Source organism: Lepisma saccharinum, chromosome 18 (genome assembly GCF_977018435.1).
Source record: "Lepisma saccharinum chromosome 18, izLepSacc3.1, whole genome shotgun sequence".
NCBI classification, from domain to species: domain Eukaryota; kingdom Metazoa; phylum Arthropoda; class Insecta; order Zygentoma; family Lepismatidae; genus Lepisma; species Lepisma saccharinum.
In genome coordinates, this window is record NC_139246.1 from 23,319,953 (window position 1) to 23,347,773 (window position 27,821).

The 27,821-nt window shown below is 37.2% G+C and overlaps 2 long non-coding RNA genes across 2 annotated transcripts in view; both read right to left on the bottom strand.

The window, feature by feature from the left end:
- LOC146001907 (uncharacterized) overlaps positions 1–14,878 on the bottom strand; it is a 31,773-nt gene extending 16,895 nt beyond the window's left edge. Inside the window, exon 1 of the long non-coding RNA XR_014443625.1 lies at positions 14,763–14,878. This is a non-coding gene — a long non-coding RNA (uncharacterized LOC146001907). The remainder of the gene's footprint in view (positions 1–14,762) is intronic.
- A 4,105-nt stretch (positions 14,879–18,983) lies between these two features.
- LOC146001908 (uncharacterized) lies at positions 18,984–27,321 on the bottom strand. The gene is made up of 3 exons (XR_014443626.1): positions 27,175–27,321; positions 21,085–21,119; positions 18,984–19,091 (listed from the first exon to the last, which is right to left on the bottom strand). It is a non-coding gene; the product is annotated as an uncharacterized LOC146001908 (long non-coding RNA).
- Positions 27,322–27,821: the final 500 nt, after the last annotated feature.

Consider the following 27,821-nt stretch of genomic DNA (forward strand, 5'->3'; position numbering starts at 1 on the left):
ACGTTCGGAAAAGAGCCCCGTGGCGATGTGGAAGGAGGAGGGGTAATTGACCCGTGATGTTGTTTCTTGGTGTATGCTAACCTAACACGTGAGCGCGTGTGTTGTCATATCGTGAAAAAGCAGGAACCAAATCGGTTTTAAGATCAACACTTGTAGGAACTTTTTTGAAATGAAGAACTTCACGGTTCCTCGTTTTGAACTAATTAACTTTTCGTAATCTACAGGCTAAATTACACCAGAAAAAAATATTTTTTAATGCAGATTGGTTTCGGGATTACAGACCGGTCCAAGTTAAACACTCGTGTGAAAGGTTCCAAATTTCAATGGTTTGTACCGGTCAGCATAAACACTTTGCGTTTAACAACACGACGGTGGCGACATCTGAGTGTGTGAAACCCGCTGCGAACTAAAAAATCACGTGACGGATGACTCATCGAAACAATGTGCAACAAAATTTCCAGCAGGAGACCAACCAAGCGAGGAACCTCAAGTGACTGATTTACTCGTTCACAAGATTGTATGTTAAAACCAAGTCTACAATGAAAGTATGGAGATATAAAATTAAATTAACTAAAAGCAGTATGCTGCTAGATAATGTTAATTTGGGTATATTAATATGGCGAAACGATAGGTAAGGGAAAGACGACCATATTGAAGTTATTTTTTTCTGAAACACAAATCCAGTAAATTCATAATAGCTCTGAATTGTGCTATTGTTACCATGAACTCGTTGAAATATGGGAGTTAAAAAAAAACGGAAGTGGATGGTCGCTCTATTGAACTTCTGCACCTTTACAAGTAGTTAAATGGTTGAAGTAGGTCCGTGCCGAGTAGGAGGCAGGGGCAAGGACGTCTTTAAGGGGGTCCAGGGTGTCGTGACCTTCCGAGAGATTTACGAAATACTAAAATTAAATAGTGAAAATACACTTATTTAGCATTTGTCGTTTAGTTGATGGTTTCTGCAGAACTTAAAGGAAGAAAGGATTATACAGTGCTCAAAAAAAGTTTTGCATATTATGATTGCATGCAGTTTGAATCGCGATATCCCCAAAAGGTATACAATGATCATTATGAGAGCAATGACCGAGACAGAAACCGACATAATGGCACAAGTGAGTTCCATATTCAGCAGATAGAGGGCAGTAGTTGCCACATGATTCCTGAGCAGATTTGAAATCAGCCCGATGGGAGGCATTGTCCGTGTCTTATCCGCACTTGTGAGTTGGAAACTGCACAGAGAGCGGGTGGAAAACGAAGTGCAACATGCCTCGTGCAACCGTTTCTGCTACGGACCGAATTCGAGTTGTAACGCTGCCGCAAAAGGGATATCACCAAGTGGATGTCGCTGCCCGTGTGAGAGTGAGCCAAAGTGATGTCTCTCGAGTGTGAAAAAAGTTCAGGGAGACACAATCAGTTGCTGATCGACTAAGGACAGGGCGGCCACGCAAAACAACACGCAGGGAACATTGGTTTGTGGAGATTTCGGCACGTCGTAGACCCACTGCAACTGCTACCAGTTTGTGCCAGGACCTATGGAGGGCCTCAGGAGCGAATGTTTCCAATCAGACAGTGCGGAATCGACTTCATGAGGAAGGAATGACGTCAAGAAGACTCATACCCAAGGTTCCTCTTCATCCACACCATAAGAGACACCGTGGCAACAATGCACAGCGAATGGAGTCAGGAACAGTGGGAGCACACGCTCTTTACAGAATAGGTCACCATCAGTTTGCACCCGTTAAGCAAAAGCATAAGGGTTTGGAGACTATCAGATGAGAGATTGAACGAGCCATTCATCCAGGATCGTCACCAGCAGCAGGGGGGTCCATCATGTTTTGGGGTAGAATCATGTCTGGTCGACGTACGCCCCTAATTCCTCTCCAGTGTCACGTGACTGGTCTGATGTACAGAAACGCTATTCTCAAACCCGTGGTAGCAGGTTTCTCTGTAACTGTGGGGATGGCTTCACGCTGGTGGATGATAACGCTCGACCACATCGAGCCAGAGTGGTTCAAGAGTTCCTTGATGTGCATGGCATTCGACGCATGGTGTGGCCGGCGTATTCACCAGACATGAACCGTGTGGAACATGCATGGGGACACCTGAAGCGAGCAATTGTCAGCCATGAAAATCCTCCTGTGAACAAGTTGCAATTGCGGGAGGCTGCCATTCAAGAGTGGGACAGTCTTCCTCAGGAGAAGTTGAATGCTCTTATCCTTAGCATGTCCCGCCATGTTCAAGCATGCCTTCGGGCTCGAGGTGGCTATGCACGCTACTGAACTCCCATCTGTTGATCCCAAGCATGTCTGAGAGCCGTAGGTACACGGTATTGCACTGCCTTCCTTTTATGTTTCACATCCCACATTTTCAATCTTGTGCTTGTGGTGTGATTCTGGTATGATTTTGTTTCTTCTGCAGCTACACTGTTTTCTTTCTGTTTGTATGTCTCCCCTGTACTAATATGATTCCATGCATCTAGTACAATAAAATGATCACAAACCCTGAATATGCAAAACTTTTTTTGAGCACTGTATTTTGACCATAACTTTGAATGACAGTAGCAAAGAAAATGTATGCACATTACAACTTATAATAAAATGCATAAAATATAAACATGAACTTTGCTTTTCGTCATCTGGATGTAACATTATTTTTGTTAGTGAAAAATATTCAATTCTTTATGTATTTCACATTAATTTCCTTAATTTTGGCGATCTAAACTGTGTGTAACCTAGATAATGAATACGTACTGTTCTGATTATTCTTATATCGTCTTTTTACCTACTCATGTAATAAATATACAATATCAATTAATATAAATATTTTATTAATTTAATACAATTGTTTTAATTTAAATTATGATTATAAGAAACTTGGTTCGGAATCACCCCCGAAATATATTTTTAGATATATGCCTGGCCAGGGGCCAAGCAATCCCCCTCTAAGTATGAAATATTTCAATGTGTGAATCCATAAAATCCCACGGAAGTAACACTGCTGCCTTCTTCTTTTTTAAAGATTTTTCAAGAATTTAGATTTCGTCTTTGTATATAAATCAATGAGTTTGTTGTACAGGGAAACAAGCACCAGAACTCTGCAGTGTTACCATATGTAACTTTAGTTTTATATCCATTGATGCAACACTACCAGATTTAGTTGTGAGAGTTTATTTTTTTTAATCCCTGTCCAACCTTAGTTGATTTTGTTTTTGTTTTACTCAAATTTATACATGTTCTTTATTTTAATAATAGTTGCTATCACGTATCATTTAATTTATAAATATTTTTAAAACATAGCATTATCATGGTTTCTCAGTGGTCCTGGTAATTAAAGGAAATTTGAAAACATTGTTACTCTTCGAATACTTCCGAGAACTAAATGTAAACAGTAAGAACCAAGCTGTACGCAGTGACAGCCTTTGTCTGAAGTTACTATGTTGTCGGGTCGGGAGGGAGGTTACATCTATCGGCGAGTTGATTCTTTCGATAATTTGGACCACAATATTTCAACTTTACACTTGTGTGTTTAGCTGCAACACCACTTGATGGTCGCATGAAGTGTCCCAACAGCATTTCGCCGACTACCGTGGTGGAACGTTAGCACAGCGCGCTACGACTCGAGAGATCCAGGGTTCAAATTCCGGCTTGAACGTGAGCGTTCTTTGTAAGTATCCCTTAAACGCTGTCATCATATCATCCTCATTGTCGCGATTAACCAAAAGTATCAGAGAAGCAACGTAAAATAACATAGTTCAATCAATCCAACAGCATTTCTGTTATTTTCCTTGTTCCATATTTTCTGATCTGCCTCCCACCTAAACAAAATCCTGTGAGTTGGTGTTTTAAGTCCACTTTATGCACAATAAGGGTAATCGATATTGGACCTACAGTTTAAAGTGGGATCCGAACCACTATGTGCATACACCGAGTATCGAACACGAAACTTCTTGATGCAAGGTGACGACATTACCACTGCGCCATTGGGGAGACCCTTGACTATATTAGTTGAAACCTGTTGAAATATCGTGGTTCAAGAAAACCGGAAGTGGGCGGTCGCCATAGTGAACTTTATTTATTTATTTGTTTATTTACTTATTTATCACTTATAACAGAGCTATGACTCCAATTCCAATAGGTGTACATAGAGTAAATAAAAAAAAATACAATTACAACAATCAGAACAATAGAAGAAGAACTAATGATTGCGTAAAAAATAATAGCGCGAATTTTATACAGAGGTACAATCTAGTAAATTATATTTTTAGAAGTATAACAAGATACATATCCACACTGAGAGAAAAGTCTGGTTGGCTGAAACAAATCCTAGTTACAGCAACCAAATCCCTTGTTTGTTATACGCGAGCAAAACGTTGAGGTTCCCTGTACAAATTATTTGATTGACTTAATTTTGTTCATCCAACCAAATCTCTTGTATGGAGTATCGAATCGGGTGTAGTTCTCTGAACAAAATAATTGGTACCATCAAACAAATCAATTTGTTGGCAGTAAAGGATCTTTTGTTGGAATTATTATTATTAAAAAGCATGGAATCCTGGGGGACAGGGGGGAATTTACCCCCACCAAGAATTTTGTCCTACAAAAATCCGATTGATAAAGGAATTAGTTTGCTACTTTCTAATTCCTGACATAGGTGTATATAAAATACAGCATGAATTAATGTATATATATATACACACATATTTAATATTGTATATTTTGTTATATATTTATATACATAATATACAGTGCTAATGTCTATGTACATACATACATTCATTTTATATTACGCACACTATACAATATATATATATATATATATTGAAGTATATAAAGTATCAAATTAATTCCTTTACCATCTGAATCTTTGAAGGATTGTAGGACAGAATTGTTGGCGAGGGAAAATCCTCCCCTGTCTTCCAGGATTTCACACACTACTTTCTAATATATACTGTGATATATATAAATATAATATACATATCATAATAATTCACATGCATTCATGTTAATGGAGTTCTTCCTCCTCCCTCACCAGTCTTCAATGATTTCGCATCCTGGAGTACAGCAATTTCCTGTTAATTACAGTACAAAGGGGACATGAAAGTAGTAGACCCAATATATTTTTTTTTCCATTTTACAAAGTGGAAATGTGATCAGAGCCATGCTATAGCCTCCATTCTCCCCCAGACCACCACTCATTTTTGGCTGGATGAGTGGGAGAGCTACTTGTTGAGCTCACTTAGCTCAAACAGTGAAACTTTATTTTGAGGCAATGTCTTGTGTATGTTGCAGACACACATTGCAATCTCACTACACATTTTTGCATTACCTTTATAGAAGTATATTTCACCATATAGACAACTATGTGATGTACTCCATTTTGTCACATTGATATTATAAATAATAATAATATCTTGAAGTATTATTAAACCATTCAATAGAGGAGGGGAATTAGCTCTACTGATAGCTATAATATATTAAACTAAATCTTAATTAGGAAAATAAATTTAATTACTTACCACAGTCCTCTTATACAAAGATAAAATGCAGGTCAACCTTTTCTCGCACAGACAGAATGCTGATGGTTATCATGTGGTTCAGAAGTTATTAAATGACAGGAAGGTGGGTGGTTTGGTTTAGTCATTTGTACCTGAACTTATACTTGTTGATATTCCATGTTTTATTTTATATATTATTGTAATATTCAGTTTATATACCACAATCAAGAATGTATGGGGTTTGGAGCAGCAGCATTGAATACCAAATCAACTGATTCTGTTCCTGAACCAGGTCCAACACTTTGATTGATTGATTGAATTGTTGTTTTAAGTCCACTTGATGCACAGAAAGGCTAACCAGGACTAGACCTACAGTTTAAAATGGGATCCGAACCAGTATGTGCCTCCACCGGGTATCCAACTCGGGACCCCTTGATTACAAGGCAAGGACACAACCACTGTGCCATCGGGGAGGCCCAAGATTTCGAAACACAAGGACGAAGGAATATAAAGAACACCACCAATGTTGGAAATGCTATGAATTTGCATACTATATACTATACTATATATGGTACATGTATATACTACAATAGCTCTAACCTGTGTGCACATGTTTGTAACGCGGGATGTTGATTGTGTAAGACGACACTGTATTTTTTAACATGCAGCGTAATGTTCAATGAACGTTGCAGAGAAAGAAAAGTTAATGGAAAAACATTATGAATCTTCCTTTAATGGCATGAAATTTCCAATATGGATTTTCACCCTACATTATACTACTCGAATGCACAAGTACACAAAATTATATATGAACACAGGGAGGTTTACTTTGATTTTACATGATATGGCTAGAATTGTCAAAAGTAATTTAAACTAAATGCTATACACAAGGAATTATTTCTTCCAAACATAACACATACATTAACACTGACAAATTTATTAGAAATTTATTGTACAGCTCTTATTAAAAAATGATTACATATAAAAGTTGCTTGTAGGCACAGATACATTATTGATGATAAAAACACTTCAAAATAATTGCAGTCAGAGTACCACTTGATTTAAAGAAAGCATAGATTCTTCTTGGCCCTCAGCCTTTGAATGTTTCCAGAAATCTAAAACGAAAAAAAACAAACATAAAATATAGTTTGCTGGTTGGTTGGTCAGTTTACAAAATTCTATGTAACAATGTTGCAAATTCTAGTAGACACTTCTAAACACTTATGACCAACTTCAACTTGCATTGCGGATTATGGAAGTTCAAAACTATTAATATTTTCCACCCAACCCCCTAAAAAAAATAGAAACTTCAGTTTCCCTCCTTGTCAGGGAGGGACTACAGTGACTCAGAGTATTCCAAGCAAGTGGTGATGTATCTTCACCACCTAGTGCAGTGGTTCTCAATCTTTGTAAGACAACAGCCTCTTTTAATAAAAGTTGAAATCCTGCCCAAACAATTAACCCCTTTCTATTTTTTAAATTTATACATTCATTTGCACCCTAGATTTTTGAAATATTAATAAATAATGGCATAAATGTAAATAATAAAAGCTTGTTCTGTCTATGCTTGTTGACAAAAGTAAAATTGGAATTAAATTAATTGGTAACCACTGGACCTCTTATTACCTGGTACGATTTATGTTAGGGCCTAATACCCAGCTACAGCCAGCAATGAAGAGTACTGGCCTAGTGCACAGTGGTCTATAAAACATAAGGTGTGTTCCAAAAGTCTTAACGAAACTAACACATTCAACGAAAATAACTGGGCTCATGAATCTGGTGAAACCAGTTATTTTACAGACTTATGGGACACTCTAGGCGGAAGCGCAGGTGCAGCGTTTTGATTTAGAGAAAGTTTCCACATGAAGTCCAGTGGAAGCAATGTCCCTATGGCAAAAATAAACTCTACTTTGGACACTGTTACTCATTTTAATCGCATTCCAAGAACAGTTAAGGTATACTCATCTTGTGCATGTGGCTTCATATCGCTATCTGTTAAAATTATAATACATTTTCCAAACTAGTGCAGTTTGAATCCATCAGCATGCACGTTTTCCGTAAGCAGCAGACGATTCTCACCAAACAAACCAGCCTCCTAGCTCGTACGTTTGGTGAATCTCGTTCTTGCACGAAATGAGACTTTTGGAACAGCATAATGAAACTTATGGGACAGCCAGTTACCATAACTCATTTAACACGTTAAGCTTGTGTAACTTTTGAAACGTGTCCAAATTGGCCTTCTCTCAGAAAAAAAAAAATGTGTAAGTACACTTTATGCCCAGACATGAAGATTGGGACTGAATCCACACTGTGCCTTCATTGGGGATTGAATCTGGAACACCTTGATTACAAGGATGCACAAGCCATTACTTGTCATCAGGGAGTACAATTCCTTCACATAACTTTCATCAATATGCTGGTCTTTTTCCTAAAACAATACTCGCAATTGCAAGTAATTCTGGTATCAACAGGTCACATTAAAACAGTCTTGAAGTGAGAGGGAGATATGGGGGGTATCCCCCAGCTAGCAGAAATTCTTGCAAAGCATTCCCCAGCTGACTCCCAGGCCCAACTAAACACCTCCTCCTCCCAGCCAGTTAAAATGTTGAACATCATGTGCTGCAATAATTATGAAATCTTCTTTCATTATTAAATGGAGTGTGCATATGCATTCTAATGTAAAAGGTGTACAAGTACGAGTAGTAAAGTTTTTAATTTCCAAAAACTTCTAAGCAGTTGATTATAACATTCGTTTGCAATTTTATCACATGAAACTATACATTTGGCACACTGATCTCTGTCACAGAGTGGTTGGCACGGTGGGCTAGAACCCCAGGTCTAGAGAGTTTGGAATCCTGGCCTAGCATGGGTGTTCTTTATAATGAAATTATATTGTACATACATAAGAAGCACCAACACGTGAAAGTTTGTTTTAATTTCATTTTATGTTCAGAAGGACTCAAAGTTTTAAAATGGAATGTCAACCACAGTGCAATATGTCTCCATTGAAAATCAAACCTGTTACACCTTAATTACAAGACAAGTGTTACCATTATGTCACTGGTATGCACACACACATGAATGTAAATTAGTAAAAGAGGCAATGGCCAAAATCTGTCTCTTGACTGCTACACCATGTAGAATATTTTAGATTGTTCCAAATTAAGACATTATGAACCTCTAAACTCACAACTGATACTGCAAGTAAAATAGGTTAGCCTCAACTGGCAAAAATTTAAAATTTTCATTTTTTTTTTCTAACTTTCCAGCTTTCTTGAGACTTTAATATTTAGAAAAGATAAAAATGAAAGCAGAAGTAATAAACATAACTAACAGCCAAAAGACAGAAAAAAGGTAGATATATTATTTCTATATAGCTATATCTGTGCTTTCATTCCATGTTGTGATATTAACAATACATCATTAGCAGGATTTTTTAAAACAGGTATATGTAAATATCTTATTTCATGTGAAGTTCTGCAAGATGAATGAAATGCTCTTTTAAGGGCACCACAAAATCTGACCTCATGCACCAATCAACTTGAGCATATGGTTGTTTATCTTCAACTTGCAACACAGAAAAGGGTGAGGTGGTAGAAAGAGGCACTTTTACTATTCTGGGCTACACAATTGCTTCCTTGTATTTTCATTAACTCATCGTATATTTAAACAATTACCAGAGATACATGCAATTTGTGAGGTATCAGTGAATAAATGTGTTTTATAGACATAATATATTTCGCCAATATTATGATAATCGATTGATTTGGTGTTTTTAATCCACTTAATGCAGAGTAATGCTAATCGGGACTGGACCTACAGATTAGGGTGGGATCCAAACCACTATGTGCTTCCACCAGGTATTGAACTCGGGACCCCTTGCCAATATCATAACATTACGAAACTAATATATCATAAAAGTACAGTCACAATACGGTATATCCTTTGGCCAATACTGTTAATACGTATAAATAGCATTGAAAATACTGCATACACCAGTACAAAATATGGAAATGAAGCTCTTGGGAAAGATATATGTGTGCATCACTCATGTGTGAGCCTACCATGTTGCATTTGCCTTGAGGCACATGGCAATAGTTTGACTTTCTCTTTAAACTGCAGGACCAGTTACAATTAGCCTATTTGTGCATAAAGTAAGTAAAAAAAACCTTAACAATGATCTGTGATATACCACTTGATACAAGGTTTGTTGATCTCAGGAGAGACTTCAAATAAACAACAATGAAAAATATGAAGTGCCTTGTAACGATTGGAAATATTCGCCGTGCATTTGAAAGAGGAAAATATACTATTTAATGCTACAGAAATCTTAACAAAACCCACACATGCACAGTTAACCTACTCATATCCAGAGAGGATTTTTACCTGGTGAGTTATCAATTCCTACTGTTAAACTTTATTCTCAAAAAATGTTTAATTTGTACATAGTATTGATCACTTTTAATAGTTTAGAAATGTTAGAATTATTTATTCATAAAGCAATTAGACAAATGCTTACCAATGTATATCTCAGTTTGTGCTGTAGCACAGGCCAATGATTCATGTGTAATTCTGCCACTTTTGATATTTCCTTTTTCTTCATGCTCCAGCAGGTATTGTGAAAATGCTCTAATGTTCATGGTTCACTGCTATTGGCCACTAGTCATCTTTAAGATAAACAAAAAAAGGAAATATTAAACTATACTTTCCACTCTGATACATTTCTAAACTTTAATAACAATATAAATAATAGTGAAATATGTATACTATCAACCACAGGTATGAGAACAACATTACGAGTGAAAAAAAATGTAAAAACACAATGTTCTTATTTGAGAATTCATAAACAAATTCTAAATTGTCATTTTTCTCAATGAGAATAAAAGTAAAGAAAAAAAGGCTATGCTCAAATTTCTATTGATTCCTGCCAATATTCATTCTTCATTATTTCTCTGAATGAAAGTTTGTCGGTAGGCTAATCAAGACTGAGCCTACCAATGTGTGTCTAAAAATTATGGGAGAAGTATTCACACATGAGTAGGTTATGCAGTTAGTTTTAGTCTTCCCTCTTTCAATTACATTTAATTCACATATATCTTCATGATTTTATTATGATTTGATATATATGTTTAAACATTTCAAGTACAATTGTGAAATGGCATTTCCGTTGTGCTTGAAACATACCATTTCAGAATACATTCTAACTACCATAACTACTTAAACATATGTTTCATGATTCTGTACTCTAAAATCTTCTGATACCACCATTAAAACAGTTTACCTTTGTGTGGTATGTTGGTGGAGTGGGGGCCAACAAAATAAAGGGGCACAACAAATTTTCAGAGTAACTACTTTCACCAGTATTTTATTTCATCAAGTACTTTCTATATTTCACACATTGCCAATGTTTTGTAGGTAAAATCAATGGCACTAAGCATAAATAAAATTACCGTAATAGAGTTTATGAAGAGAGCCATTCGATCTAACTGCTTAACATACTAAGCATAGGGATTTTGCACAGATTATACATATATAAAGAGAGACGCTGAACCTAACAATCAAAGCAAACAAGCACTAAATTGAATGTTCATGCAAAACAAGTAACTGTATTACATATGAACCAAAACTGAAGAAATAAATATTTCTTGAGGAAAACCAAAGGAAATACTGAGGTGGGAGAACATTTCTAATCACCTTACTATTTACTTTGCACCTGGCAACCATTTTTGTGGTAAAAACTTGGAAATAACCGAGTAGGCACAGGGAACATTATGACATACTACCCATGATGCACCATTTTTATGCGCACAAGATTAAAATACTTATTTTGTGGAATGTTGCTGAGTGAAAGAATAAAAATGCAATACAAATTTCAAAAATTTCATTTCACGCTGTTTGACCTTTTCATCACAATAATGTGTTAACCCTCTCAAGGAAATTAAATATTCTTCATGCTTTATGAGGATTGTGTTGTTCCCTTGCTTATAGCCTGCAGAAATGTGTTAATGTGAAGAAAAGTACAAGTGTTACTTGTTACTTTAACATGAAGCAGAACAGTAAGACTGCAGAATATGGGCTGCTTAGGAGAAACGTGGTTGGACAAGAATGAATATAGAGAAATGCATTGCTCTTAGTACATTTGTCAATGCTATTGGATCCCAACCTAACAGGCCTAACCTAACCTTGTAAGCATTCCTCGTCTGAAATAATGAAAGAAACTCGAATTCTGCGAAACGAAGGGTCTCACTTATCGCACAAAGCATTTATATTGTAGGCTGGCTTGGTTTAATTCTCTTAGCCCAAAGAATAATTTTTCATTGTATTTATGCTAATGGAACCTAACCTAACAGGCATTCCTCGTCCGACGTTGGAACACAAGGTAGGAAAACTCTTGTGCTGAGAGGAAGACCCCGAAACAAATGACAGCAAACTGTGCGTAAACAACATGGACGCGAACGAATGGAGAAATGCATTGCTTTTAGTAGCAGGAAAAACATTTTTTACACACAATAATATAATAGTAATCGGAAAAGTAACACCTGAAAATGGAAGTAGAAGGTACGTACTTTCAGGGGATATAAATTTTGTTCGTCTATTTAGAGGAAAAAAAGCACTTATGCTGACCATATTTTGGGATTAGATATATCCGTTATTTGTGTTTTCCGCATGCTGGAAATAATTTTATATTACGTAAAACATCGAACTCTGTTGTTCTAAAAAAAAACAAAGCAATTCTCGAGGGAGTACAGTGGAACAACGAACCCCATAATGTAACAAGATGCAGTATGTGATAGAAACTAACACGGTACACGTTGCACTGCTACGCCAGTAGCTTACAATCAAAAGGTACATTGTTATACAAATTATCTTAACTGTTGGGGAAATGCCTGCTTGGCCCAGATCACCTAACCCGAGGATCGAACCCAGGTTGTCCGTATGGTAGTCAAGATGCTAGCCTATATCAACTGAGCTATTGCGCGTATGTTAACGTAAAACACGCTTGCACCACTTGTGATATATTGTATTTTATATTCAGCATGATCAGATATTACATATTTGCATAAGACAAAACCACCTCAAAATTTGCATACGCCTGTATTTATACATTTCTATAATTTACACTTCCTACTTAACATATTTAACAACATTTAACATCAATACTGTTAGTTACACTTACCAGCAAATGTAGATATCACGGTTTCAAATCAAATAAAATCGAAGATCTTCGATCCCTTTCTTTCGGGATCCGCCATGTTTGTTTTTGTCACACTTGCCAGTACAAACATCAGGTTTGTTTCCGATAAGCAACAAATATGTTTCAGTGTAACAAGAAATTGTCACGGTGCACAATGCATGTTTCGGTGAAACGAAATAAGGTTCAACAAATAGTTTTGTTAAGGGAACTCAACCAAATGGTTTATGTAAACAGTTGCACTGTAGGAGTAACAAAACTTTGTTTAACCGTAAGAAATTTTCTCCAGCAAAATATATTTTGCCCCTGCAACTAATCTGTTCTTTCCGTGTGGGATTTGTCGTAAAAGAAACTAATCGAATTTCTCTGCTTCTGAAAGTTGTATGCTGATGGTTGGAGCTTCATAATATTGATAACTTCTTCTTAGGTGTTCCAAACTCTACTAATATATTATATAATTTATCTCTTTTGACTGAATCATATGCTTTTTTGAAATCAATGAATAGCTGATGGACACTTTGATTATATTCCCACTTTTTCTCAAGAGTCTGTCTGATGAGAAAAATTTGATCTGTTACGTTTAAATCCACATTGATAATCACCTATAATTTCATTAGCATATGCGGTTAGTCTTGTTAAAAGAATGTTAGACAATATTTTATATGTTGTTGAGAGTAGAGACATACCACGGTAATTATTGTAGTTCATTTTATCATTTTTTTAAACACAGGAACAATTATGGATTCTTTCCACTGTTGATGGATTTCTTCTTTATTCCACATTAAACAAATTAATTTATGAATTTGATTTATTAACGAATTTCCACCATATTTAATTAACTCAGCTGGTATTAAATCACCAGGTGCTTTGTTATTCTTTAGCCTTTTAATAGCATCTCTAACTTCAGTCAAGTTAGGTTCTGGAGCTAAAGGTTCTGCTGTGTGTACTTCATTTACTTCTGATTTATCATTAAAGTAGTTCTTCCATCTATTTAAAATATCGCTTGGATCGGCCAAAAAAATCACCGTTTTTATCTTTTATCAAGTTTACTTTAGGTTTCCACACCTTTCTAAATTCATTTACACCTTTATATAAATCTCTGATATTTTTGTTTTTGCCCATTGCATGGTAAAACTACAGTAATGAATGAAATTTTAAGAATACAGTTTTCAAAAGTATATATATGGTGCATGCAACTGTAATTTATAATCCTTATCTAACTTAGTGCATGATAAAATATTCGATTTTAAATCGAAAGGAGCTAGTGTGCCCTTTCTGTAAATTAACTGGTAGACTGTTAAATTTTAACGGTAGAAATCTGTAAATTTTACGGTTCAGGACAGTGATTTGAGCATTCGCGAGCCACTATAACCTACGTCACATGAAAATTCCCGAAAGTGGCCGAAAGCACCACCTACATAGTGTGTTTATAAATTAACTATCTATTTGGTTGAAATAATTATTTTACTCGCAATGTTTTTCATGGTATGTGTTCGTTAAACATCACTTTCAACATGTGCACCATCCACATCTGTCGACAGTGGCGCGAAAGACTTTCTGGAACATTGCTGGTGCAATGGCACCAGCAGCTTGTGTAATGCGATTTCGGAGCTAATTCAATATGGTAATAGGTCGGGTGAGCACATGTCCTTTAATAAATTCTCACACGGAGAAGTCCATTGATGTGAGATCAGGGGAACGCGCCGCCCACGTCAGGAATTCCAAGTTCGCAATCCATCTCCAAGGAAAGTGAGCATTGAGGAATCTGCGAACATCTAAAGCATAATGGTATGGTGCCCTGTCTTGCTGACGTGTGTTCACCCGACCCATTACCACATTGGAGGAACCCCGAACCTGCATTACACAACCTGCTGCCGCCATAACGCTGGTAACGCTCCAGAACGTCTTTCGCGCCACTGCCGACAGATGGGAAGTGTGTCGTGATGTTGCACATGTTGAAAGCAATGTGTAAAGAACATATACTGTATATTCTATGAGACTAGATCCAAAGAAGAAAAACATAATAGAAAAAATTGAGCATCACTAAAGTAATGAATCATAATCAATGGAACTTACCCAAAGAGCTTCTTTAAATGGTTTTTGCGCTTCCTGATGGCAGATTCGTAGTTTCGGATTCTTGTTCTTGCAGAGATTCGCAGTCGTTTTATCCAGATGGTGCAGCATTACCATGATCTTAAAATGCAGTCATGAAAAATAGCATTTCAATACAAATTACAGCACCTCGGATATTAAATCAAATGCAATCTTTTTATTCTGATTAAAAAATTATATATTAAGGCATCATCGCTAGGAAACGGATGTTAAGGTGCAGAACCTTTTCAAAAAATATACATAGCTGTTTTCACACCGATCGTTTGAGATATGTATTCTAGGACATGAAATCAAATAAAATGAACAAACTTTGTGGCACCTTTTCATGAGATTAGCACATTTAGCCCCTTTTCAGCCCTGCTTGATGCTTCAGCACCGTTTTTTTTCCTTTTCTGTCATGTTTTGTTAAAAAATTGGAAAGAAAAGTAAATTATTTTCACTCTTCTTGTGCAGATACATAAAATCCTATATTCTCATTTTGTAGAGCACAATGAGAGCTATAAAATGGTATAATATAATCATTGTAGCCCCAATAGTTCCCAAAATTACCTTCTTTTCGCAGATAACTCTAAAATTTTCAGAGAAATCTCCACTTCCAACATCTCATCTTCTCCAGAATGACATAACACTTTATTTCATGGTGTCTGACAGGGAAACTTACATTCTATCCTGAAAAATGTACTACTCTCACCATCTCTCTAAAAAAAGAACCTATTAAAGTCATCTTACTCCATCTTTGGCAATAACATCAAAGCAGTATCCTTTCATAAAGACCTAGGCATTGTTTTCGACCAAAAACTCACATTTGAAGAACATATTACAGGCACCACAAAAAAGTCAATGCGTCTCTTAGGTTTACTGTACCGTTTCATGGAAATTAGTGACATCTCAGCCCTCACCTTGTACTTCAAATCATTCATTTGCCCAATATAGAATACTGCTCTCCTGTCTGGTTCATGGCATGTCCCACTCAGCTCTCCAGAATCGATTCTGTTCTTAACTTTTTCCTTGCTATAGTTCGTTACAGGGTTCCCTCATTGCGCAATTTTTCAACACCACATCTCCTGTCCTTTCTAAACTTACAGACTCCCTATCAGCGCTATTTACTGAATGATTTCAGGTATCTATACAAAATTGTCAATGGCAAAATCCGTTCCAACACGCTCGTCCAGGAATTCCACTTTCGAGTGCCCATGCGCGCAACACGTAATACAAATCAATTTTACACAGGAAAGCCTAGACTGGAAATTCAAAAGAGATCTCTCTTCCGCAGACTTCCCACTCAACACATTGACCTCCCATCAAGTATTGATGTATTTTCTACAAAGAACGCCTTTCGGTCAACCATGAGAAAAGATGTTGCTAAAAAATATTTAATTGTGTTATCTTGACTTATTTATATTAATCCCTTATGTTATTTTGCTATTTGTTACTTATTTCAGTGTAGTAAAACCTGCGAGAAAAAACACGAACTTCAACAAAACCTATTCGGCAGAATAACAGTTCTCTATGCGGTCCGCGCTCATTATATACACTCTTAGAGTATAGAAGCGTGTTTTCTGGGCGAGGGGAATGAAGCCGTGAGGGGAAGGGGCGAGGTGAAACCGCCATCTTGGGATGTTCCACAGTTACAGCTGATAGATACAGTGGTGGAAGTAAGGATTTGACCGTGGAATGTTCAGTGACACTGCGAGTAGATAATAAATAAGAAGTTATGCCTCTGTGCGCTGCTTTCGGATGCATCAATAAAAGTGGCAAGAAATGTTTTTAAAAAAAGAAGGAATTGAGAGGTCCCCAAATAAACATACTTACAAAACATATTTACGTTTATTAAACACGCATTTCTGTTGTGATTTTATTAGTGGTATTATTGTTAACGGTATATATAAAATTTTAAATTCAAAATTGTGACATATTTTATTAGCGAAAATCGTTCGCATGTTTCATGAAGGTAACTATTACAAATGTTTATACGTGTTGAGAACTTTGTGGAATGTAAATTCATTGAACGAACAAAGAGAGACTTGAGACATGGAAAAAGATAGACGTGTCGCTTGGAAACCAACCATCAGAAATAAATGAGATCTTCCGAACCGAAGCGACGCGCCAAGCTGCACGTGTAGCCTAATACAGTTCATCGTATCGCCTTGGCGTTGATGGCGCATGCATGTATAATTTTTTTGCTTCAGACTGAAGGAACCCGTGTCGCTTGTGGCCTCAGATAATAGTTTTCAGATCTAATGTAGACGCGACTCATGTCGCGTCGGACCGAGCAAGCCAATGTTTACGTCTGTCTTAGCGGCAAGACAGGTCGCACAAGCCTGCATTGGTGAAATCATCAAAGCGGCAAGGATCACTTGATGTTTAGGTATAAAACCTCTCTATTCAAACCGAAGTGACAAGCAACACGTGCCGCTTGGAAGCGAACCCTCAGAATCAATGCAACTTTTCGAACCGATGCCACACGACAAGTTGCATGTGTCACTCAGAGTGGTCCGTTTTTCCAATAGTGTTTATCGTGTCGCCTCGGTCTCTTTGTAGCGCATGCGCGGTGAATGCTTGCTCTTAGGGAGATTTTACACCGAAATGTGACACGCGGCATGTATAACGTAAGGATTTCACCAATCGAAGGCAGGTTCGTGCGACCTGTCACGTCTTATGGTGTGAAACGTTGCTTTTCATATTCTCGTTCCCAAGCGGCACGTGTCGCGCGAGCATCTGAGAATTCACACCGGAGTGGCAAGCTACAAGCGATACGACATGTCGCTTCAGGATTTCACCAATGCAGCCTTGTGCGGTCTGTCTTGCCGCTAAGGCAGGTGTAAACGTTGGCTTGCTCGTTCCGACGCGACACGAGACGCGTGTATATTAGATCTGAAAACTCCATTATTTGAGGCCACAAGCTACACGAGCCCCTTCAGTCTGATGCAAAAAATTAACTGTGCATGCGCCACCAACAAACCGAGGCAATACGATGGACTGCACGAAGAAGGCCCAGTCCGAGCGACAGGCGCAGCTTGGCGCGTCGCTTCGGTTTGGAAGGTCTCATTTATTTCTGATGGTGCAGCTTCTCATGTTTCAATGGTGTGAAACGTTTGCTGTTGATTGGCTCTTTCCCAAGCGACACGCGTCACCTGTCGCTTCGGTGTGAATTCTCACCAAAGCAAATGTTGCAAACGTGTCGCAGATGCGCAAGCAACACACCGAAGCGACACTATGTATGGTGTTGGGAAAATGACTCAGTCTGAGTGACACACTAGCGACACATGCAGTCTGTCGTGTCCCTTCGGTTTAAAAAAACTGACAGGCGACATTTCTGAGAGTCGGCTGCCAAGAGACACTTATCGATTGTCGCCTGTCGCTTCGGTCTGAATCTTTCCATTGAATGAACGAGCTCCTGTCTTTTGTCGCCTATCGAGTGTCTCGTATCGCCTGATATTTCGGTCCGAAATCTACCTATAATCTCGACTTCGGCTTACTTATTGAGGTAGCGTATATTGTGTTATTTCGGACTAGCTCATATTTTTATATAATAATGTTTTGTGATGCATTTACGAGTGTAGGAGTTATAAAGCAATTCCTATTTTGATTCTATTGTTATTTCATTAAACTCTTTCTGGTATACTAACGTATCATTACATATGATAATTGAACACGCCCCAGTACAAAAAGGTGTAGATCTCTATGTTTCTTCTTCAAAACTAGTTACTAACAGCTTCGTGTTATTGTTTTTGACGATTTAAACATTAAGAAACATAACAAGCAGCTTTAATTTTTCCGACGAAATTCCCTCTCGCTGAATGTTAACAAATAGACGCAACAGCCGGGTGGCACATCCGAACATGGCGGCCTCCGCAAGCTATTTTGGCTTCAGCTGACGTCACACACGCTCTTTCTATACCTTATATATTCTAAGTATAAACCTCAATGAAGCTGGCCGTGGTTATATGCGAACGAAGTTGCGTGGTTTCAAACAAAAGCGCATCGTTTCCAGTCTGGACCTTGAGGTCTGTCATATCAAAGCTTCTGATAGCGGCCGACGACGCCACCTACATGTCATGACATGAGACTAGAGCCATCGAACCATACAATAAAATTATTATTATTATTATTATTATTATTATTATTATTATTATTATTATTATTATCTTAAGAGTAACAAAAGTTCCAAGACGCAAGACTTACCTTAACCACATACTTAAGTGCTTCTCTCGCAAGAGGGTTGCAGAGTATAGATTTCGTGTTCCTGTTTTTGCATCGAGTTTCAAAAAATTCATCCATACGGACCATTATCTTAAAATGCAGTCATAAAAAATAGATTATTATTTATATTTTTATAAAATTTTATTGTTATATATAATTACCACACCATATATATTAGGGTAAATGCCTAATTTTATTTACATTGAAAAAAACATGAAATAGTTAGACATAAATTAAAAATTACTCCCAATGTTTTATGATTTTCTATTTCATTGCTAGCGATACTGCTGCTTGTTTTATTTGCCGGTTAGGTAGTCATGTGGGTCAAGTAACTGATTTTTCAGGCTCGACAACGATGTTCCCGGGTTCGAGTCCATTTGTTGGTGTCCGTTGGTCTACTTCATCTAATCATTTCATCGTCGTGATTCGTGAAAACTGAGTGAAAAGCAAGAGCAACGGTAAATAGGAAATAAAATAAAGCTTGTTATATGTATATATTTGCCTATTCTAATATATGCACATAACTGGAATTACTTCAATTCAAGGTGGGTGCACTTTTTGTTCATATAATGGCGCAATTTGAAGTGTAATTTTGGTTTCTTTCTAGTGATCATTTCTGATGTATTCCATTGACTCATTTTTGTGCATCAAATGGAACAAGAACCGAAATGAGTTACCATTGATGCATTTCTCTGCAAAGTTTTGGTGCAACACATGTGCATCATTGCAATGTATTACTGAGAATTGATATATTTTTGGTTTCATCAATTTGATAGTCTAATCAGTCCCTACTTTAAGATTAATTGAAATAACTCTTTTCAGCATGGAACAGATTCTTTACGTTAGAGACAGGTTTTACTTCAAGACATTTGCACAAATATACCTTGATTACTGCAGCTTGAATTAGGAAGTTCAAATTACTACTTAATCCCAAAGCAGATCTTATTTTTAGAGTTACTAATTAACAAATTGTATGTTACATTAAAATATATATTGATTTTTACAGTTCTTGTTAGTCTCTTTAAAATATTGTAGTGTTAGCGCCACTATTTCGAGCCTAAGGATATGGTTTCAAGTGCTGTGGTTTAGTACGTGAATTCTTATTGTCTACTTAAATAGATTAAACATGTAACAGTATGATTATCTACTATTCTTTACGTTGTTGTAAACAAACAAAGTTGGTAATTTCCATACCTGTAAATCTCTTTAAGGGAACTGACAGGAATTATTAAAATAAGATACAGTTGATTATGTTATTTTGATAATGATTGCGCCTAGATCTTTGTGTAATTTCCTGGATCCTTTGCATGAAACCCAGTAAATATGACACATGTCGATGTGTCAATATATTTATATATTTTGAGGTATTTTACATATTCAGCACGGAGTTTTATTGATTGATTGATTGAGTTGGTGTTTAAAGTCCACTTTATGCACAGTAAGGTTAATTGGGACTGGACCTACAGTTTAAAGTGGGATCCCAACCACTAAGTTCTTCAACCGGGTATCGAACCCGGGATCCCTTGCTATACAAGGCGACGTATACGTCGTAATATATTACGTAATAAAATATAGTTTTTGACCACTTTTCTCTTCTGTTTTTATCGATTATTCAATATATTCTTTACATGCCACAAAATTGGCACATTTTTTACGTCTCTCATAAAACTCGACTCGTTGCACATAGCCAATGTTTGTGGCAAACCACAGACTAGTATGGCATCAGTCACGAAACTTGTAATTATGACACTACATGACTCTCCCGAATTAAGTACTCTACAAACAAAAATTCTACCACTTGCCTCATCAATTAGTTTCATGAGTTACCTGTATAGAATAACATGACAATGTAATGGCAAGGGACGAGGTATTAAAACTCAAAATGTCTGATGTAAATACCACTTACGCTTCTCGAGTTATTATCGGTTAACATTAGCGTTGCGCGATTTTGATGTGCCTAAATAACTTGGTAGAAACTAAATAATGCCAAAACACAAGCCTTTCGTAGGCCGTTACCAAATAAAATGTAACTACTTTTTTAGTAAAACCAAGCTCATTAGCAATTTTTATTGGTATTACATACCTCTTTCTCTTTAGCAGGCCGTGGGAGGACCATAACTGTTAAAAAATGTTATTTTTAGAGATAAATTTGTTTTGCAAGACAAATATAATAAACTATATCAGACCTTTTAAAAGAATTACAGCTATTTTCGATGTTACAGCTAAAGATTCAAGTGTTCACTAGAAAAAATAATTTTAAATATAATGTTTACGCAAGTTCGATAAAGGTTTGTGATGAATAACTCGTGTCAAGCAGTTTGTTTTCCCTAATTTACTTATTCATAACTTGCGTAATACCAATTATGGAATACACTACGACCACTTACAAGAGTAGGGGTTGAGTAGAGAACATTTTCACCACTTTTGTATTTCAGAAATAATCTTGTTTATATTTTAATGTTAACTCCACAGTTAATTAAACCCAAACCAAGACTCTTGTCAGACACTCTACGCTTCCAGAATTACAAATTACGAGGGGAATACTGAAAGTAATAAGCAACATTTTTTAAAAAAATCAGAATCCATCAATACACGCAAATGAAGTGAATCATCGCCAGAGGTGCAACCACGATATTTTGTCGGGGGGGGGGGGCAAGTATCAGAATAAACGTACCAATAATAATAATAATTTTAATAATTTTAATAATAGTGTTATTATTATAACATTATTATTATTGTTATTATTGATTTGCTTTATTTTACTTCGCTTCTTGTGCCAGTTTTGGCTAATTTGCGAAGATGGGGATGAGGGATGAAATTGATGAAGGGAAACTCACAAACATCCATACCCAAGTCGGGATTCAAACCCGGGACCAACATTATTATTATTATTATTAGTAGTAGTAGTAGTAGTAGTAGTAGTAGTAGTAGTAGTAGTAGTAGTAGTAGTAGTAGTAGTAGTAGTAGTAGTAGTAGTAGTGGTAGTAGTAGTATCAAAGATATTATTACCCTTGTAAATTATACAAAAAGTGGGTAGAAGTTGGTGTTTAAGCATTTGTGTTCGAACAAAAGATTTCAATTATTTGTTCATGCATTAAAACAAAATGAATGAAGACAAGTCTCATTTCTCTGTCTGGTAATTTGCAATGCATTACAGAGAAGAAAATTTTTGGATCTTTTTTTTTTTGCAGGCTAAAATCAATATTGATTTAATATGGCGCAAATAATTTCACGGGACGCCAATGCATTCTCTCTTTTACAACTTTTGTGCCTCCCGGATGGTGTAGTGGTAATATCGTCGCCTTGTGATCAAGGAGTTCCGGGTTCCATACCCAGTGGAGGCACATGGCACAGTTGTTCGGATCCCACTTTAAACTATAGGACCAGTCCCGATTAGCCTTTCTGTGCGTAAAGTGGATTTGAAACCACAAATAAATAAATCAATTTTTAAACATATTTTCATTTAGATCGTTCGACACCCAGGGCCGACTCCCGCAGCTTCTAGCTTCGGTCCTGAACGAAGCGAGGAAGAACATTTTAAGAAAAGTATTTCTATTTGCATAAAATTTGAAGTTGCGGGGGGTGATTGCCCCCTGCAAATACACTTAGCCGTCAATGTTTGCCCCCTTGCCCCCCTAGAACTCATTTTCGTCCAAGGTTGGGGGCAATGCCCCCTGCCCCCCTGTGGTTGCGCCACTGATCATCGCAAAATATTACTGAACGCGTCGAGGCAGTGTGACGTCAATAGCTTCGATCGCGTGAGCGCAGGCAGTTGTTCCAAAATGGCTGACAGTGATGTTTCGTTTCGACAACGTACAGTGATTGAATTCCTTGTTAAAGAGGGAATTCCTGCTGCTGAAATTCAGAATAAACTTCAGCGTGCGGATGGAGATGTATGCATGGGTGCTAGCAGTGTTAGAAGGTGGGTAAAACATTTTAAAGATGGAAACACGAGCTTCAAAGATCAGCATCGGAGCCGCCTCCCACGAACTGCTGGCAAAAGTATGGGCACCTTCTTCTGGGATGCAGAGGGACGTATTCTGGTTGAATTTATTGAATCTGGGGAAACCATAAATGCTCGCCGTTTTATCTAAACACTTCACAAGCTCCGTAGTGCATTGCGGGATAAACGCCCTGGAAAGAGAATCATTCTTCAACATGATAATGCACGCCCGCACTCTGCTCGGCCTTCTGCCTCACCCTCCCTACAGTCCTGACATTTCACCCTCCGACTATCATCTGTTCAGTTTTGTAAAGAAACAGTAACGAGGCAACCAGACGACGGAGGACATACAGAAAGCAGTGCGTCAGTGTCTGCGAGCAGCTGGAACGGAGTTCTACCGTAAGGGTATTTTCAAGCTTCCAGAAAGGTCGCGAAAATGCGTGCAAAGAAATGGAGACTTTGTTGAAAAGTAAAGAAAAGTCTGTAGATTATGATGTAGCATGTTTTTCTTTAATAGAACCAAAACTTGGATCATGAAAAATTGTTACTCATTACTTTCAGTATGAGTAATTTCTAAAGTACATTGTGCACATCGGTAACCACTAATACACATCTTCCAAGAGCATATACTGCGACCAATGCTGTGAAAATTTCAAACAATGAGGTGGATTAATAACTTCTATTCCAGTTTCAAGTTCAGGAGTAAATGAAAATCATTCCATTATTGTAACATTAGTATCAAATGTGTGATATCACAGGCATATTTATAAACATCATTTGTTCATTTTTCTATTTTGTTATTTTGCGTCGCCTTTACGTCATGGTTGCCTAATCGTGACGATGAGTATGAATGATGAAATTGATGAAGTGTCACTCATAAGGACCACTATGCCAACGCCGAGATTTGAACCTGTAACCTTAGGTGGCGACATAGAAAATCGACCACTCAACGCGGACAGAAACGACTCACTACTCTCCAACTACCTTCAATAAGAGACATGAACATGTTATGTATTCAAGTTTCTAATTACAAAAAATAATACTCTTATTTTTAAAATACTTTTTGTGTTACTGCCAGAGGACACGTTTGTTGTAGGCATGGGTTAATTTAATTTACAGTAATCAATTTGCTTAAATTGCTAATAATTTTGCAATTTTGTTTTTGGCTCTTCTGAAGGAACGAGAAGTCACTTGTACCTTAAGCCGCTCCTGGCCGGCTGATTATACTTTACGAAAATTTAAAATTCAAGCATGATTAGTTCTTGGGCAGAATTTGATACAGAAGTAATAATACTAACACGAAAGTAGTACTAAATGATCAGTGACACAACCACAGGGGGGACAGCTGTTTATTCCAACCCCCAACATTGGACGGAAATCATTTCTAGGGGGGGGGCAAGGGGAAGGGGCAAACATTGAAGTAAAAAAGAAGAAAACAAGACTAGCAGAATCTAAGAGTAGCATGAGAAAAGGATACTCAAGATGGAATTAATTTTCACCTATTTCTTGCATTTTTCTTCAAGATGGCCAAGGGGGCACAGAGGAGAAATTGCCCCCGATTTCGGAAAATTTTCTTGCTCGCTTCGCTTGCAATATCTCATTCTCTTACGGTTTCGTGCAGTTCAGAAGGCAGCGGGAGACGACCCTGGGAGTCGAATGATCCAAATGAATATAATATTGTATGTTATGTTGTGTACGTATGTATATGTTATGTGTATATGTTTCTATTAAAGAAACTTTGAATACGTACACAATTTACTCTCAATATGTTGCATATGTATTTCTTTCATTTACGTAGCTCCATATCGCATTTGTGTATAACATATGTTGCACATGAAAGTTATAAGTTATACATATCATACGTATTAAAAAATGGAATTCGTCATGCATTTTCTGTCTTTCAAAAATACAGTTTGTATTGTGAAATTGAACGTGTTCAAAAAATATTTCAAATCGTTTGTTCCAACACAAACGCTTCAGAATCGAATTCTAGAGCCTTCTTGCGTGATGTATGAGGTTAATAACGTCCTTGATACTACTTCTTCTACTACTACTACTACTACTAATAATAATAATAATAATAATAATGATTAATGTTAGGAATATTAATAGACTCCTCTGTCATATTTGATGAGCACATTTCAGAAACTTCCAAAAGAGCAAAGAAGATGCTTGGTTATATATTTTATCCACATGGAAAGTTTTTCAAAAATAAGGTACTTTAATATACCTGTATAAAACGATATGCTAATGAATTATAGTTATCGACAGGTACCAGTCACCTTAAAAAAGTTGAATCAGTTCAAAAACTTTTTATCAGGTTATTATGCACAAAGGTTTAAAAAAAATGCTATGACCAACATTACTCTGAATGGTTAACACAGTTGAATATGTTAACCTTAAAAGAAAGAAGAAAAATGAAAAGGATAAATTTTGTACAGAAGATATTAACTTTCCAAATTGAAAGTGAATATTTTTTTAATAATATATCTTATAAAATTCCCAGATATTCCAATAGGTATATCTCAATTCTTACATGTCCAAATAAAGCCAGAGATTTAGTAGCTGATCTTGTCTTGTTGAAACTTTTTGACATAGTGATGTACCTGGTTGTTAAATCGTGCTCATCACTTAAATAAATATTATTATTATTATTATTATTATTGGCACGTTTATCATTGTACTTGCCCCTCCATAAAAAAATCGTGGTTTCGCCTCTGTAAATAACAAGACAAGTGAAATATGTAAAAGAAATCTATTTTCCGTGAAGAAACAAATCCTTTTGTCTGCCTAGCGGCTTTCCAATGGATATTGCATGGTCAGCGCATGGAGTGCCATCGCCGCTGTTTTCTGCCATTCTAGAGCTGGTACCGCTACCACATCTTTCCACGCAGCTACCCCAACTGTCACCATGATCAAGGGCGCACGCAGAGGGGGCCAGGGCGGCCTCCCTCGCCCTGAGATATGTGGGAAGAAAAACTCTTGTAATTCCAATGGTGTAGTAGCGTTCAAACATGGATAATGGGTGACATGAAAGGCAGGAGATTACGTGGTCCCTGATATCTTACCCAGCCCGCTAACGCGCACTTGCATTGATGATGGCACTGGCGTGCGCAGAGAGGGAGCTGATGTGGCTACAGTCTCCTCCGAGAGAAATCAACATTTTCAAAAGGAGTGAAGAACTCGGCGAGGAAAACAGACTGGTAAATGCATATCTCTCTTAAAACGACCCCGCTTGACATTATTTAGAGTAGAAAGTTCTAAATATATAAAAAATCTAATTTTGTACACCCTCCCAATAGGAAGCAGCTACGTACTATCCAGTCCCTCCAGAAAAAAATCTAACGTACTCCAGTGGATGGCAGTGACTAACGTGTATGAACTGTAATCAGTAGGGAACGGATTTTAAGGTGCAGCACCTTCCCAAAAGTATAGCTGTATTCTTACCGATCGTTTGAGATATGTAGTTTAGGACATGAAATCAAGTAAAATGAACCCACTTTGTTGTACCTTTTCATGAGATTAGGACACGTATCCCCTATTTACACCCTCTTGATGCTTCACCACCTTTTGCCTTCCTTTCGCTTCATGTTTGTTAAAAAATTGGACAGAAAAATAAATGATTTCCACTCTTCTTGAGCAGCTATATAAAATCCTATAGTCTCATTTTGTAGAACAGAACGAGAGCTATAAAATGGTGTAATATAATCATTGCAGCCCCAATAGTTCCCAAGATAATGTAGCAAAACCCGCGAGAGAAAACACAAACTTCAACGAAACCTATTCGCCAGAACCACAGTTCTCTCTGCGGTCCGCGCGCATTATATACAGAAGGCGCAGGAAAAGAGAGCATTGAATAAAGGCATTTGATCAGCACCTTTTTCTGCACCGTCTTGAAAACATTTTCAGAACCTTTTTCTTTCTTTCCCGACCATAATTTTCCATTTTACTTGCCTCTATCATAAATGCGAACAGTTTGTACAGTGAGCGGCAATAAAAATGAGACACTTAGATCCTAAAATACTCGCTTGCTTCCAAGACTGTATGTGTGCTGGCTAAATGTACGGCTGTGATAATCTTTGAAATCTACTTTTCGCGGTAAAGTTAGGCAACCCACATAACGCCTTGCAGTTAAGAGAGTATTTCAGGATCTAGGTGTCCCATTTTTATTGCCGGTGAGTGTACATAACTTAGTAAAATCCTCGAAATTATGCTCGCAAAATTACTTACCAAAAGCAGTAAACAACAAAGAGATGATTAGAAACAGTTTCATCTTCTACAGTTATTGAAAATGCCTGCAAAATAGAAAGACCGCCTAGGTTTTTTCAACCTACTGCCTCCGAACTCAATTGTTAAAGGAATTATACGTTCCCCACAGAAAATATTTCCGTTTGTATGACGAAATAAAGGTTACAGGAAGCACTTATTGCTATTGGTCAGATGTTTACCTTCCAATTGTCTCACAGAACACCAGAACCGCCCCATCCTGTAAGTACACGATTATAATAAATGAGCATCATTGGAAACTTACGTCAGATGTTCATCACCGGAACAAATATTTGTAGGTTTACCACCTCTCTCATCAGTGTTGCCGCCTGAAGAGAAATTTCCTTCAGTGAAGGAGGATATCGACTTTATGTAACAGCCCGTGACGGAAGAGCCCGTTAGGATCAAGGCCTCACTCTCACATGCCTCAGCAGAAGTAGGCGATCATCCAATCACGCTACTCGTAGCTCCCCAATTTCCTCATCATTGACTTAAATGTTAAGATATTTTCGGTCGAATAGCCAATCGACATCTACATGCTGACAGCCACCATCTTGGAAAGAGGCCGCCATATTATTTTTTAAATTTGATATACGTATCTCGGGAACGGT